Here is a 14,258-nt window from a genome sequence, read left to right as displayed (position 1 = left end):
TGCTCTCTCCTCTTTCTCATTGCTAGGTAATCAAAAGTGTATATTTACCCACAGTTACTGAGCTAAGTATAAGCAATCAGTTCAGTTTAGGAAGAGAGGAAAAAGTAATATATGATATTTTGGGGACTGTTGCTTCCTCTGACTATAGTGCTCTGAGTTTTGGCCTGTATAAGCTAGGAAAAGTAGTGGAGAGGGGTGGGTAGACTTATTATCGTAGGCCTGCATACTGCTTTTTTGTCTTAATCAAACTCAGGTCTACCTGTAAACTCACACCAGAGTTCATTACTAGGCATCTTTTATGAGAAACAGGTTTGCAGCAGGTTAGATGAGTAGAAGAAAGAAGGGCCCCGAATGAGAGAAATGACAGCAAAATTGGTAATAGAACACATAACCCAAGTTTTCTTCAACTTGCTATGAAACTATGTTTTCAGGATTGTCCCTTTAGTTCTAGAGTTGTCTTTAGCATTTTTTTAATAACTAGTGATGAGACCTCTTTTTTTTTTCTAACCTTCCCTAATGAGAAAGAGTTAGAGAGATCAATAAGATTTGCCTCTGTGAAATACTTGCTGTGATGTTGTTTGAAGTACTTCCATCTTTGCACAATATAGTCCTATTGCATCCAAATTTCCCCTGCTTTCCATCAGGCTTCTCTAGGAGATATTTATTCCGAGAGGTATTAATAAGACTACTTCACTCCTGACTTTTGTATTTTTGCCCATTTATACAGTTTGTGCCCTTTGCAGGAAAATGTCCTCTGTATGGACATCTGCTGTCCAAGGAAATTTCTCCCACAGCTATGTATTCTATACTTTGCTTACAGAAGTGTGTTGGCTTGGATCAAAATGTACAGGTCTTTCTCATATGGTATCTTTTGTTATTGTGTAATAGCATTGTGGATATTTCTGATGGGTTTTATAAGCTTATTGTGATTTGTTTCATGTTTTTAAAATAAAGATTACAGGTCTAATTAATAACTGCCATGGGTTTTATCTTAACAATATAGTTCATAGGTGTCCAACCTTTTGGCTTGCCTGGGACCTACCGAGTGACGAATTGTCTTGGACTACATATAAAATACATAATATAGTTACTGCGTATAAGTAATAACTTATGCACAAAAACATAAAACTAGTGAAGTATTTGACCTTGTTTTTTGCAAAACTAATGCATCAATCTGTTTTGGCAGTGGTGGCAAACTTGGTGAGTTCTCAAGGTGATTATTGGAGATTTTTGAAATTTTACTTAACTGTTGAAAGTAGTTGTTTACAGATGTGCATACTGCCCAAAAATTGAAGACATGAATAAGGTGTGACTATGAATTGAGAGAGATTTTTCTGTTAAGATAGATCTTGAAATCTACTTAAAAGGAGGGATCAGATTTTTCTTTGAGTTGAATATCTGATTGCAACAGTAAATTCCATTTGAGAGTTCACAGGTACTATGTCTGTCAACTGAAAATGGAGTTGCAGATATGCAAAAATGATTTTTGTTTAGCAGTCTTGAAAACTTCAATTCCTTTATCAATAGAAAGGAGGGCTGCTTACTTGTTGTTTAGAGGACAGGTTAGTCAGTGTATCAACATGCATAAAATGATTTGCCATAATTTGAGTTGGCACTGCACTCTTCCTGTGTGCTTATTTCAGTCCAGATAGTGCCAATTGCACACTGATATTTGCTTCCTGCTGAGTAATAGGTGCATACTCAGGGCTGGACCTGGCTGGTTGGTGAGGAAGAACTGTTGCCACGATGGGCAAAGGTTAGGAGGCCGTGGAGGCCACAGGCTGTTAGCTGGACATACTTGCTATAGTTGTTTTGTACTCCTAACAAACGTAGGCTATATCCTGGTATGTCACAAGCTCTTTCTCTGGATAGCTCAGCAGCCCGGATTTGCAATTTTATTCTAGTGTAAAGGGCGATTTCCCTAAGCCTTCCATGCTTAATAGCTTAATGAATTCCTTCACTACTACTCTTCCTTAGTACAGACATACCTCTTACCAGGATTTGGGGGTCCTGGTAGATGAGAAGCTGGACATGAGCCAGCATTGTACACTTGCATCCTGGAAGGCCAACTGTGTTCTGGGCTGCATTAAAAAAAAGTGATGGCCAGCAGGGATAGGGAGGTGATTGTCCCCCTCTACTCAGCTTTTGTGAGGCCCCATCTGCAGTACTGTGTCTAGGCCTGGGGCCCCTGGTACAACAAAGGCACAGAGCTCCTGGAATCAGTCTGGAGGAGAACCACTAAGATGATCAGAGGGCTGATCATCTTAGTGCACCTCTCCTATTAGGAAAGGTTGAGGGAACTGGGCTTGTTTAGCTTGGAAAAGAGAAGGGTGTGGGGAGACCTCATTGCAGCCTTCCAGTACTTGAAGAGAGCATACAAACAGGAGGGGAATAGTGATAGGACAAGGGGGGGATGGTTTTAAACTGAGGAAGAGGAGGTTTGGGTTAGATATTAGGAGGAAGATTTTCACACAGAGGGTGGTGACGCACAGGAACAGATTGTGGATGACCCATTCCTGGAGGCATTTAAGCCAGGCTGGATGTGGCTCTGGGCAACCTGGTGAAGTGGTTGGTGACCCTGCATATAGCATGGGGGTTGAAACTAGATGATCACTGTGGTCCTTCTCAACCAAGGCCATTCTATGATTTTTGTGATTCTTAGCCCAAATCCCCTAAGCGTGGCCTTCAGCAGTACTTACCCAAAATTTCTTGATAAGGGGAGGAAGTGATTAGAGGAGCAGGATCTGGGCTAGTGGGTGGTAAAGAAGAAATTTCACTGCCTTCGCAAGCAGGAACTAAGAGCAATTCATCAAAAAGTATGAAAATATCCCTCTTATGAAGAATATGGAGGAAAGTGGGAGAAAAAAGCAAAAAAAAAACAAAAAAACAAACAAACAAAAAAAAAACAAAAACCAAAAAACCTAAGACAACGAGCTATGCCAGAGGTAAGCCAGTACAGCTTCAGCATCAGCAGATACTGCACAAAGTGTGCACATCAGGTGGTTTGAGTACTTAAAGATTTTTTTTCCAGTTGAAATGTTAATTACACCCAAGCCAAACAGTTCTCATGGCCACCACAATTCCACTAAAGGTCATTTATCGCTGAGATAACGTTATCATAACAACAGAACATCACAAAATGTCATTTATTGACACTTGTTTCCTTTTTGTGTGTGTTATTTCCAATGAACTTAATCGTACACCGGACATGAGAACAGTTTATGTGAAAAGAAATGTGAAAACACAATTTATTGAAACTGGATTTTATAGATGTCTGCCTTGTGCACAAATCTTTGCATTTGATTTTATGTTACAGACATCTCATTAGTGGGTGAGTCCATGGGCATGTTCTTTCTCCTCTGGAGACTTGCCGATGTGACTCCCATCTGCAAGAAGGGTTGTAAGGAGGATCCGGGGAACTACAGGCCTGTTATCCTGACCTCAGTGCCAGGGAAGGTTATGGAGCAGATTGTATTGAGGGAGATCAAGTGGCAGGTGCGGGACAAGTGGGGATCAGGCCTAGCCAGCACAGGTTCATGAAGGGCAGGTCCTGCTTGACCAACATGATTTCCTTCTATGATCTAGTGACCTGTCTGGTAGGCAAGGGGAAGACTGTTGATGTGGCATACCTAGACTTCAGCAAGGCCTTTGACAACTGTCTCCTACAGTATTGTCCTGCAGAAGCTGGCAGCACGTTGCTTGGACAGGTACGCTCTTGGCTGGATAAGGAACTGGCCGGAAGGCTGGGCCCAGAGAGTGCTAGTGAATGGAGCTAAATGCAGCTGGTGACCTGTGATGAGCGGTGTTCTCCAGGGGTTGGTGCTGGGGCCTGTCCTCTTCAGTATCTTTATTGATGACCTGGATGAGGGCACTGAGTGAGTTTGCAGATGACACCAAGTTGGCTGGAAGTGTTGATCTGCCTGGGGGTAGCGGGGCCTCCAGGGATCTGGAGAGGCTGGATAGCTGGGCTGAAGCCAATGGAATGAAGTTCAACAAGGCCAAATGCCAGGTCCTGCACTTCATCAGCAACAACCCCAGGCAACGCTACAGGCTTGGGGTAGAGTGGCTGGAAGAGTAGGTAGAGGAAATGGACCTGGGGGTATTGATTGATGCTCGGTTGAGCATGAGCCAGCAGTGTGCCTGGGTGGCCAAGAAGGCCAATGGCATCCTGGCTTGCATCAGGAATGGTGCTGCCAGCAGGAATAGGGAAGTGATTGTCCCCCTGTACTCAGCTCTGGTGAGGCCGCACCTTGAGTGCTGTATCCATTTTTGGGCCCCTCAGTGCAAGAAAGACATTGAGGCCCTGGTGTGGGTTCAAAGAAAGGCGACAAAGCTGGTGAGGGATCTGGAGCACAGGCCTTATGAGGAGTGGCTGAAGGAGCTGGGGTTGTTCAGTCTGGAGAAGAGGAGGCTCAGAGGAGAACTTTTTGCTCTCTATAACTACCTAAAGGCAAGTTGTAGTGAGCTGGGAGTTGGCCTCTTCTCTCATGTAACTAATAGGACTAGAGGGAATGGCTTCAAGCTGTGCCAGGGGAGATTTAGGCTGGATATTAGGAAATATTACTTTTCTGAAAGAGTGGTCAGGCACTGGAATGGGCTGCCCAAGGTGGTGGTGGAATCACCGACCTTGGAGGTGTTCAAGGAATTTGAATTTTGTGTTGAGGGACGTGGTTTAGGAAGAACTATTGGTGATAGGTGGACTGTTGGACTGTATGATCTTGAAGGTCTTTTCCAACCTTGGTGATTCTGTGATTCTGTGTAAGGGCAGAGCAAGTCCGAGGCCACCTCATGGGACTGAATGTGTACAAGTTTATGGAGCCAGATGGTGTGCTTCCCAGGGTTCTGAAGCAGCTGGCTGAGGTGGTTGCCGAGCTGCTCTCCATCATAATTTAAAAATCGTGGCTGTCAGGTGGGGTGCCAGATGATTTGGAGGGAAGGTCACATCACTCCCATTTATAAGAAAGGGAGCAAGGAGGACCCAGGGAACTACAGCCTGCTCAGTCTCACCTCTATACCTGGGACGATCCTCTGGGAAAAACAGATCCTCCTGGACAACATGCTTGATGAATGTCTGATCAGAGACAGCCAGCAAGGCTTCACCAGGGGAAGGTCATGCTTAACCAATCTGGTGGCCTTCTATAATGGAGTGATGGCTTTGGTGGACAAAGGGAAAGCAACCAATGTCATTTATCTGGACTTGAGCAAGACTTTTGACATGGTCACCCACCACATCCTTATCAAATCTGTGGATTTTATGTGATGGGTGGACCCCCTGATGGATAAGGGATTGATTAAAAGGCCACAGGCAGAGGGTGGTGATTAATGGTTCTATGTCCAGGTGGAGGCTGGTAAAGAGTGGTGTCTCCCAGGGGTCTGTCTTGGAACTGGTCCCCTTTAACATCTTTATAACATCTTTATTAATGACATCGATGACAGAATTGAGTGCACCCTCAGCAAGTTTTCTGATGACACCATGTTGAGTGGTGTGGTTGACACGGTGGAAGGAAGGGATGCCATTAAGAAGGACATTAACAGACTCAAAAGGTAGGCCTGGGTGAAGCTAACAAGATTCAGACAACAAAGTGCAAGGTTTTGCACTTGGGTTGGAGGAATCCCAGGCATTTATACAGACTGGAAGGAGCAGTCCTTGAGAGTAGCTCTGAAGAGAAGGACCTGGGGGTCCTGATGGATGAAAAACTGAACGTGAGCCAGCAGTGTGCTCTTGCAGCTCAGAAAGCAAATGGTATCCTGGGCTCCATCAGAAGAGGGATGGTCAGCTGGGACAGGGAGGTGATTGTCCCTCTCTACTCTGCTCCTGTGAGGCCACATCTGGAGCCCCCAGCACAATGAAAACAGAGAGCTGTTGGAAAGGGTCTGGAGATGCCACAATGATCAGAGGGGTTGGAGCACCTCCCGTCTACAAAGACAAGCTGAGGGAGCTGGGCTTGTTCAGCATGGAGAAAAGAAGGCTGTGGGGTGATCTAATTGCAGAATTCCAGTACCTAAAGGGAGTCTGTAAACAGGAGGGGAGTTCAACTATTTGAAATGGTAGATAATAACAGGACAAGGGGAAACAGTTTTAAGTTGAAGGAGGGAAGATTGAGATGGATGTCAGGGGACAGCTCTTTACTATAAGAGTGGTGAGGTGCTGTAAGAAGCTGCCCAGAGAGGTTGTGTATGCCCTGTCCTTGGAGGTGTTCAAGGCCAGGTTGGATGGGGCCCTGGGCAGCCTGGTCTAGTATTAAATGTGGAGGTTGGAGATTCACGATCCTTGAGGTCCCTTCCAACCCAGGCCGTTCTCTGATTCTGCGGCATCTCTATTTTTGTCTTTCATTACAAAAGCAGCTCTTCCAGCCTCTTCCTGCTTTTTCTTTTCCTCTTGCATACATACTTCTTGTATTCTAATTCATTGTGCAAGTCCTTCCTTAGCCAGGATATTTTTCTGGCAGAGTTCCCAGACTCTCAGCAACAAGGACGGTTTGAAGAAGTTTTTCATTCCTCATCTCTCTGCATGCACTAAGACCTTGGGTGTTGGCAAGCAACTACTGATGCTGCTGTCACTGTCCTTGCAGTTCTGATACTGAACAGTGGAAAGTCATTGATGGCACAACTGGAACTGAGGGCTTCTGGGGCGCTTAAAGGCAGAACTCAGCAACAGAGATAGTTACTTGCCTTCCACCATGGTGCCAATTCAAAGTGGAGAAAAGCAGGCTGCCTGTGCTGAAGGACAACATATTCCCAGGGTCTGATGAGTACGTTCCACTGTTTGAGAGAAGTCAAAAGAATATATCAATGTCAGAGATGCAGTATGCAGAGCTGGTAGAGCATGAACAAGGAATGAAATAACAGAAGCAGGCTAAACTGAAAATAAAGTAGGTATTTAAGGGAGCAGAATCATAGGAAGCCAAGGAAGGATGGAATGGAGGAAATCACTAAGAGATGATGCAGCACAAGGCCTGTCAGAGACAGCGTTGACTACAGAAGGGAGTCCTAGAGCAGGCAAGAGTTGGGGATTGTTATCACAGAGCCAGGAGGATTATCATATAGCCAGAGCATGTCTCTCACTCAGTGTCTATCAGTTAGAGCAGAAGACAAGAGGAAGTTCTGTGTGATCACTAGAGGGAAGAACTTATACAGTGAAAATCGGTCAGGTCTCTGAAGGCAGAAGGGATCTAAAAGACCAGTACAGGAGAATCCTTGAAAGCAGCATGGCTGAAGGGAAGTTAACAAAAGGAGCAGAATAGTTTGCCGCTGGCGTTATCTAGCTGTTAGCTGTCCCATTGTGAAATATCACTTGGGGGTTTCTTCTGCGATAAATGCTGTCTGAGAGCACGCTGCTGTGAGGCAGAGGAAGGAAATAAATTCTATCTCCTACAACAAACTGCAGCTCAGTACTTGCTGTATCTCATCAGTCTTTGTCTCTTTGTTACCAAGTGCCACCCAAACCAGTGTTTTCATGTCCAACCAGGAGTGTTCTGCAGTTACAATGGCTGCCAAGCTTGCTGGGATAGTGGGAATGAACTAAAAACTGCAGGCAGATCTGGAGTAATGGATATACTGAAGAACAATCTTGTTCTGTTAGCCAGATACAGGGCTTCGGAATCTGTGGGTAAAGCAAAGCCTGAAGGCAGTCAATGTTCAATTGAGAGGAGAGTAGGGACACACGAGTGTGCTTGCAAAAATATTGGGTAAGCAAATGCAGGCTGAGTTTGATGTTTAAAAACAGACAGCAACATCACAAGACAATGCAAGTGTTTAGAACATGTGTGTAACTCTGGCAGGTCTAAGATGAGAGGCAGGGGTAAACAGGGACTGAAAGGAGACTGAAGTAGATAATGAGAGGAGTGACTGGCTATTTTGGATGCGGTAAAATGCTGTGACGCTGTGTGTTTTCTTGTCCAAGCTTTTACTCTGAGAGACCTTACTGGAAGAAGGGATAGTCAGTTGAAACCTAGCAAACAGAGCAAACCAAGTGACCCCGGTCTTATCATGTGGCAGGGCTGGTGGAGGAGGTACCAGGCATGCAAGGCACTGGCTGTCCTGTGCGGCTGCGTAAAAATTGTGCCAGCTGCAAGTAGGAGGGGCTGGCAGTGCCATCTCCTGGTCAGAGCGTGCAGCGGGAACCTCGCCTCTGGTCCTGCTGCTGGCCTCACTGCACCAGGGGAAAGTTATGAGCAAGCCGGCTATGAAAAGGCAGTAACCAGAGCACCCATGTTCAGCTAAATTAAATATTGACGTAGTTTAAAAAAAAAAAAAAAAAAGGTACAGAGCTACCCAGGTGTTGGCAGTAACTGCTGGAAGAAAGGCTAATGTTTTCTGGACCATTCCCCCTCTTTCTCCCTGAGTTTCTGTAGACACAACGTTTCTTTGCTGCAATTCTTTCCATTGGACTTTCTGATGGACCAAACTTCATCTGCATCACCTCTACATCACTGATGAAGTCTATTGTATCCTGTTGCTGCAGAAATTGTATTTGGTTTGATAAATTCAGCACTATCAGTTTTAATGACCATCACTGATAAGGCAGCTGAGTGTTGTTGGGGAAGGCTGGCAGCCTTTGAAAGTTTCCAATAAACACAGCATAGCCATGCTTTCGCAAGGGCAAGGATGCAAAGCATTTAAGACTGTCTTACCAGCCTCGTGGACTTAATTATAGATAAATCTGCAGGATATGAGCAAGCAGCTTCTGCAGAAAGTTTCTCACATCTTGCAGACTTAGGATGCCCATAGTTCAGCAAAATTAGTTTTCATGAGAAGCCAAAATGGCACATGTTTTTTCCTCTGTGAAAAGCTGCTAGAATTTATTGTCAGCTACCTGCAGAAAGAGATCAAGGCAAACTGATAATTGCAGAACCTATTGATTGCTTAAAGCTTACTTGAGTAGTGTGTCAGGAGTGGTGTGTCAGGAGCAGCCTTTCCATACCAATGCACGCAGCCTGAGTAACAAGCAGGAGGAACTGGAAACTGTGATGCACTCGGAAAGTTATGACCTTGTTGCTATCACAGAAACATGGTGGGATGACTCCCACAATTGGGATACTGCGATCGATGGCTATAGACTCTTTAGGAGAGATAGGCGAGGTAGGAGGGGTGGGGGAGTTGCTCTCTATGTCAGAGATTGGATAAACTGTGAGGAGCTCCCTACGAGAAACAGTCAGGAACAGGTTGAGAGCCTGTGGGTTAGGATTAGAGATGGGACTAATACAGGTCAGCTGGTGTTAGGGGTATACTACAGGCCACCTGATCAGGGGGAGGCTGTTGACGAGGCTTTCTTGCTCCAGATGCGTGAGATGTCTGGCTCACGGGCTCTTGTCCTGGTGGGGGACTTCAACCATCCGGACATCTGCTGGGAAAACCACACGGCGAGCTGCAAGAGCTCCAGAAAGCTCTTGGAATCCATTGACGATAGCTTTCTGGTTCAGGTATTGGACAGACCGACCAGAGGTGAAGCGTTGCTGGACCTGCTGCTCACAAACGCTGAGGAGATCATCAAAGGTGTCAAAGTTGGAGGCTGCCTGGGCTCCAGCGACCACGCCTTGGTTGAGTTTGTGATCTCAAGCGATGTGGGCCTGGCAAAGAGCAGGATCAGGACGCTGAACTTTAGAAGAGCAGACTTCAAGCTACTCAATGGATTGCTGGCCAAGATCCCCTGGCGCGCCGCCCTCAAAGACAAAGATGTTGAGGAGAGCTGGCTGCTCTTCAAGGATGCCCTCCTGGAAGCACAAGAGGTCTCCATTCCTCTGAATAAGAAAGTGGGCAGGCGAGGTAGGAAACCGGCATGGCTCAGCAAGGACCTGCTGAGAGAACTGAGGGCGAAGAAAGGGGTGTACAAGCTCTGGAAACAAGGCTGTGTCACCTGGGAAGAGTACAGGGATGCTGTCCGGACTTGCAGACATGGGATCAGGGAAGCCAAGGCGCAGGCAGAACTGAACTTGGCAAGGGATGTGAAAAACAATAAGAAAACCTTCTACAGGTACATTGGCCAGAAGAGACAGGCCAAAACGGGTGTACCTACTTTGGTAAATTTAAAAGGAGAACTGGCTTCAACAGATGAAGAAAAAGCTGAGGTGCTGAATGAATTCTTCACCTCGGTCTTCACTGGTGGCCAGGATTCTAGTCTTTTTCACGTCCCTGAGCCCTGCATCCCCAAACCTCTATGTGGGGACCAAGGAGGTAAATCCCTCCCCACTGTAAGGGCAGAGCAAGTCCGACAGTGCCTCCTTAGACTGAATGAATATAAGTCTATGGGGCCGGATGGCGTGCATCCCACGGTCCTGAAGGAGCTGGCTGAGGTGGTTGCCGAGCCGCTCTCCATCATATTTGAGAAGTCGTGGCTGTCAGGTGAGGTCCCGGACGACTGGAGGAAGGGTCACGTCACTCCCATATACAAGAAGGGGAGCAGGGAGGACCCGGGGAACTACAGGCCGGTGAGTCTCACCTCCGTGCCTGGGAAAATCATGGAACAGATCCTCCTGGACAACATGCTCGATCACATAAAGAATGAGCATGTGATCCGAGACAGCCAGCACGGCTTCACCAAAGGAAGGTCATGCCTAACTAATCTTGTGGCCTTCTATGATGGAGTGACGGCATTGGTGGACGAAGGGAAGGCGACCGATGTCATTTTCCTGGACCTGAGCAAGGCCTTTGGCATGGTCCCCCACCACATCCTCATCTCCAAATTGGAGGGAAGTGGATTTGATGGGTGGACGACCCGATGGATAAGCAATTGGTTGAAAGGCCACAGACAGAGGGTGGTGGTCAATGGCTCTATGTCCAGGTGGAGGCCGGTAACAAGTGGTGTCCCCCAAGGGTCTGTCTTGGGACCGGTGCTCTTTAACATCTTTATCAATGACATCGATGAGGGAATTGAGTGCACCCTCAGCAAGTTTGCTGACGACACCAAGCTGAGTGGTGCGGTTGATACGGTGGAAGGAAGGGATGCCATTCAGAGGGACCTCGACAGGCTGGAAAGCTGGGCTCGGGTGAACCTAATGAGGTTCAACACGGCAAAGTGCAAGGTTTTGCATTTGGGCCGGAAGAACCCCAGGCACCCGTACAAGCTGGGAGGAGTGGTCCTTGAGAGCAGCTCGGCAGAGAAGGACCTGGGGGTCCTGATGGACGAGAGACTCAACATGAGCCAGCAGTGCGCTCTGGCAGCTCGAAAGGCAAATGGGATCCTGGGCTCCATCAGGAGAGGGGTGGTCAGCAGGGACAGGGAAGTGATTGTCCCTCTCTACTCGGCTCTTGTGAGGCCCCATCTGGAGTACTGTGTCCAGGTGTGGAGCCCTCAGTACAAGAAAGACATGGAGATTTTGGAAAGGGTCCAGAGGAGGGCGACTAAGATGATCAGGGGGCTAGAGCACCTCCCCTATGAGGACAGGCTGAGGGAGTTGGGCTTGTTCAGCCTGGAGAAGAGAAGGCTGCGGGGCGACCTCATTGCAGCCTATCAATACCTGAAGGGAACCTACACCCAGGAGGGGAGTAAACTCTTCATAAGGGCTGACAATAGCAGGACTAGGGGAAATGGATCCAAGTTGAAGGAGGGAAGATTTAGGTTGGATGTTAGGGGGAAGTTCTTTACGAGGAGAGTGGTTAGGCCCTGGAACGGGCTGCCCAGGGAGGTTGTGGATGCCCCGTCCCTGGACGTGTTCAAGGCCAGGTTGGACGGGGTCCTGGGCAACCTGATCTAAATGTGTATGTTTGGTGGCCCTGCTAGGCAGGGGGGTTGGAACTACATGATCCTTGAGGTCCCTTCCAACCCGGGTGATTCTGTGATTCTGTGATTCTGTGAAAGCAAAAGTCTATTTCTAATCATTAGATCGTGCAAGACAAGTTTCTGTTAAAGAAAACTGGCCAAGACAAGTCAGTTAAGTCCAGTCCTGACAATAAATATGTTTGCTTTAAAATATGCAAGGGCCCATCCATCTCTGAAAAACAGTCTCTTCAGAAGCATTGAAAGAAAAGTTTTCCAGCTTCCTTATTTCATGCCAGTCAAAACAGAATGCTGGAGCAGCATCACATCATCTTTACTGTTAGACTTTTTAGAAATTCTGATGAAGCAGGACGCAGAAATCATTCACTGTAGGGAATCATAGAATCATTAAGGTTGGAAAGACCACAAAGATAATCTTTTCTCACCACCAGCCCATCACAACTGCGCCTCCTAAACCGTCTCCTTCAATGCCACATCTAGATGTTTCTTGTAAACCTCCGTATCGCCGTCCCCAGGGAGTCCTTTCTGGACTGGAGCCAAAAAGCATATCTAACGTGTGGTTTGTGGATGTGATCAATTCAGTTGCACGCACATGCAATGTGCTGGTTTCTCTCCAGTGGTGAAAGAAAAGATGCAAAATGTTCACAGATGCAACAAGTTCTTGTAATGCAGTCTAGGGAGGACTTCTGAGATCAGCATTATCGATTATAAAATGCTGACGTTTATTGGAATGTATGGTAAAAGCTGAATCATTGTCATGACAGAGCCCTGCACCAATGAGCAGTTGCGTAGGTGTAAGAGTCAAGGTTTCCATCCGGTTTCATCAATGACTCACCTATCACACTCCACCCTGTGGGGATCTCTGCAGCAAAGGGGCCACAAAAACACTGCTGAGCTTGTGGCTCACCTCTGAGGGTAAAGGATGATTTGCAGGAAGAGCACAATGTGATGGTAAACCTCCAGCAAGAGACCTGAATCTAGGAGGAATCTTCTGTTATGAGAACTGATAAGACTACATGCTCCTTGCTAGCACTGCCTTAGGTTATTTGTCTCCATCAGAGGAACACCACCACACGAAGGGAGATAAACAGCATGGCAAGGGTGGTGGAGACTCCTTCATTTGGCAAATTTGGATCTTCTCTCCCACCCCCACACTTGTGAGACTGCTTCCCTGTTTCATTAGAGTCACTGCAGGCTAGGTTCAGTCCGTGTGGGATCCTCAGCACCAACAGAGTTCTTTCTGTCATCTCCTAGGACCTTGGAAGTAGCTAGAATTTTGCTAGTCTCCTCTCCTCCTTCCAACATGTAGTGCCTTTTCTTGGCCTTCACGGTCTCTTAATACATCCATCTCTCATCTCACACCTTTGTGAGGATTACTATGCACTTTCACCAGGCTGACATCTCCTCCCAAGTTTGGGAAGGACAGAGAGGGCTGAATAGAAAGTGTAGAGGTTAGCTTGCACTACCTTGTTGGCTCTGGGCTCTCTCTTGTATCTCAAGGCCTTTCCTCTGTGACCCTGAATCTCACTTGCTCATATGACGTGGCATTTTCCCAACTACTTTCTGGTGCCTTTATATGCCTCCTGCAGCCTCATGCTGTGAATTGCTGCATCTGATTGTATTTCAACAGAACTGAAAGTGATCCAGTGTTACATTCTCCTACACTTCTGGAAATCTCTTGGTACTTTCTCTCAAGTTTCAATTCATTGTTCCTGCTCTTACCCACTTCTCTTCACCCCCTTTTCACTGCCAGCCCTTAGAGCCATTCTTTAGGCCTTATTTTATGTACTTCCCTTGGCTGAGGATTTCTTCAAAATATACAGCTCTGTGAACAAAACTTTGGGTGTACATGTGGAGATTTGTGCAGCAGCAGTAGCACTAATCCCACCCCAAACTGCATGACACAGGGGTCCTGTTGAGCTTAAACGACTTGCCCCTTAGAGATCAAGGCCCTGAGAGTGCTTCTGTTACTGTGCCTGGTATGCCACATCACCTTACAAGTGCTACTGCTGCCTGGGAAGGAAAGATGGCCAGGGGAAGATGCCAGGCTGCAGCTACAGGTGGTGCTGGGCCTGGTGAGGCACAGGACATGGCTGCGTCCTCCTTCCACAGCTTGAGGCAGGAGGTCTATCACTAGGGCAGTGGGAAAAGCCAAGGGCTTCAGTTTCTGCAGTGATCCTGGGAGCTTCTTGACATTTGCTTCTTCTGCAATGAGCACAAAGTAGCTCTTCAGATGCATTCCAGAAGGAGAAATGCAGTTTTTAAAAAACTCCCCAATGTTTTTCCATGCTGGTATTTTCACCTACTACTTTCCTTGTCGTATTCCCAGTGAGTTAACCTCCCCATAAAAACATCACCTCTAGGCAACAAATTGCTTTCTTCCTCCTGAGTCCTCTCATTCTTTACTCAGAGAGAGATGAGGCATTGCAACAGGTTTCCCAGAGAAGCTGTGGATGCCTCGCCCCATTCCTAGTCATTCAGGCTGGATGGGGCCCTGGGCAGCACGATCTGGTAGGCAAGGGAGTTGGAACTAGGTGACCGA

This window comes from Tetrao urogallus (genome assembly GCF_951394365.1).
Source record: "Tetrao urogallus genome assembly, chromosome: 1".
Classification (NCBI taxonomy): Eukaryota; Metazoa; Chordata; class Aves; order Galliformes; family Phasianidae; genus Tetrao; species Tetrao urogallus.
The sequence above is the reverse complement of the archived record's forward strand: the minus strand, read 5'-3'. Positions refer to the sequence as shown.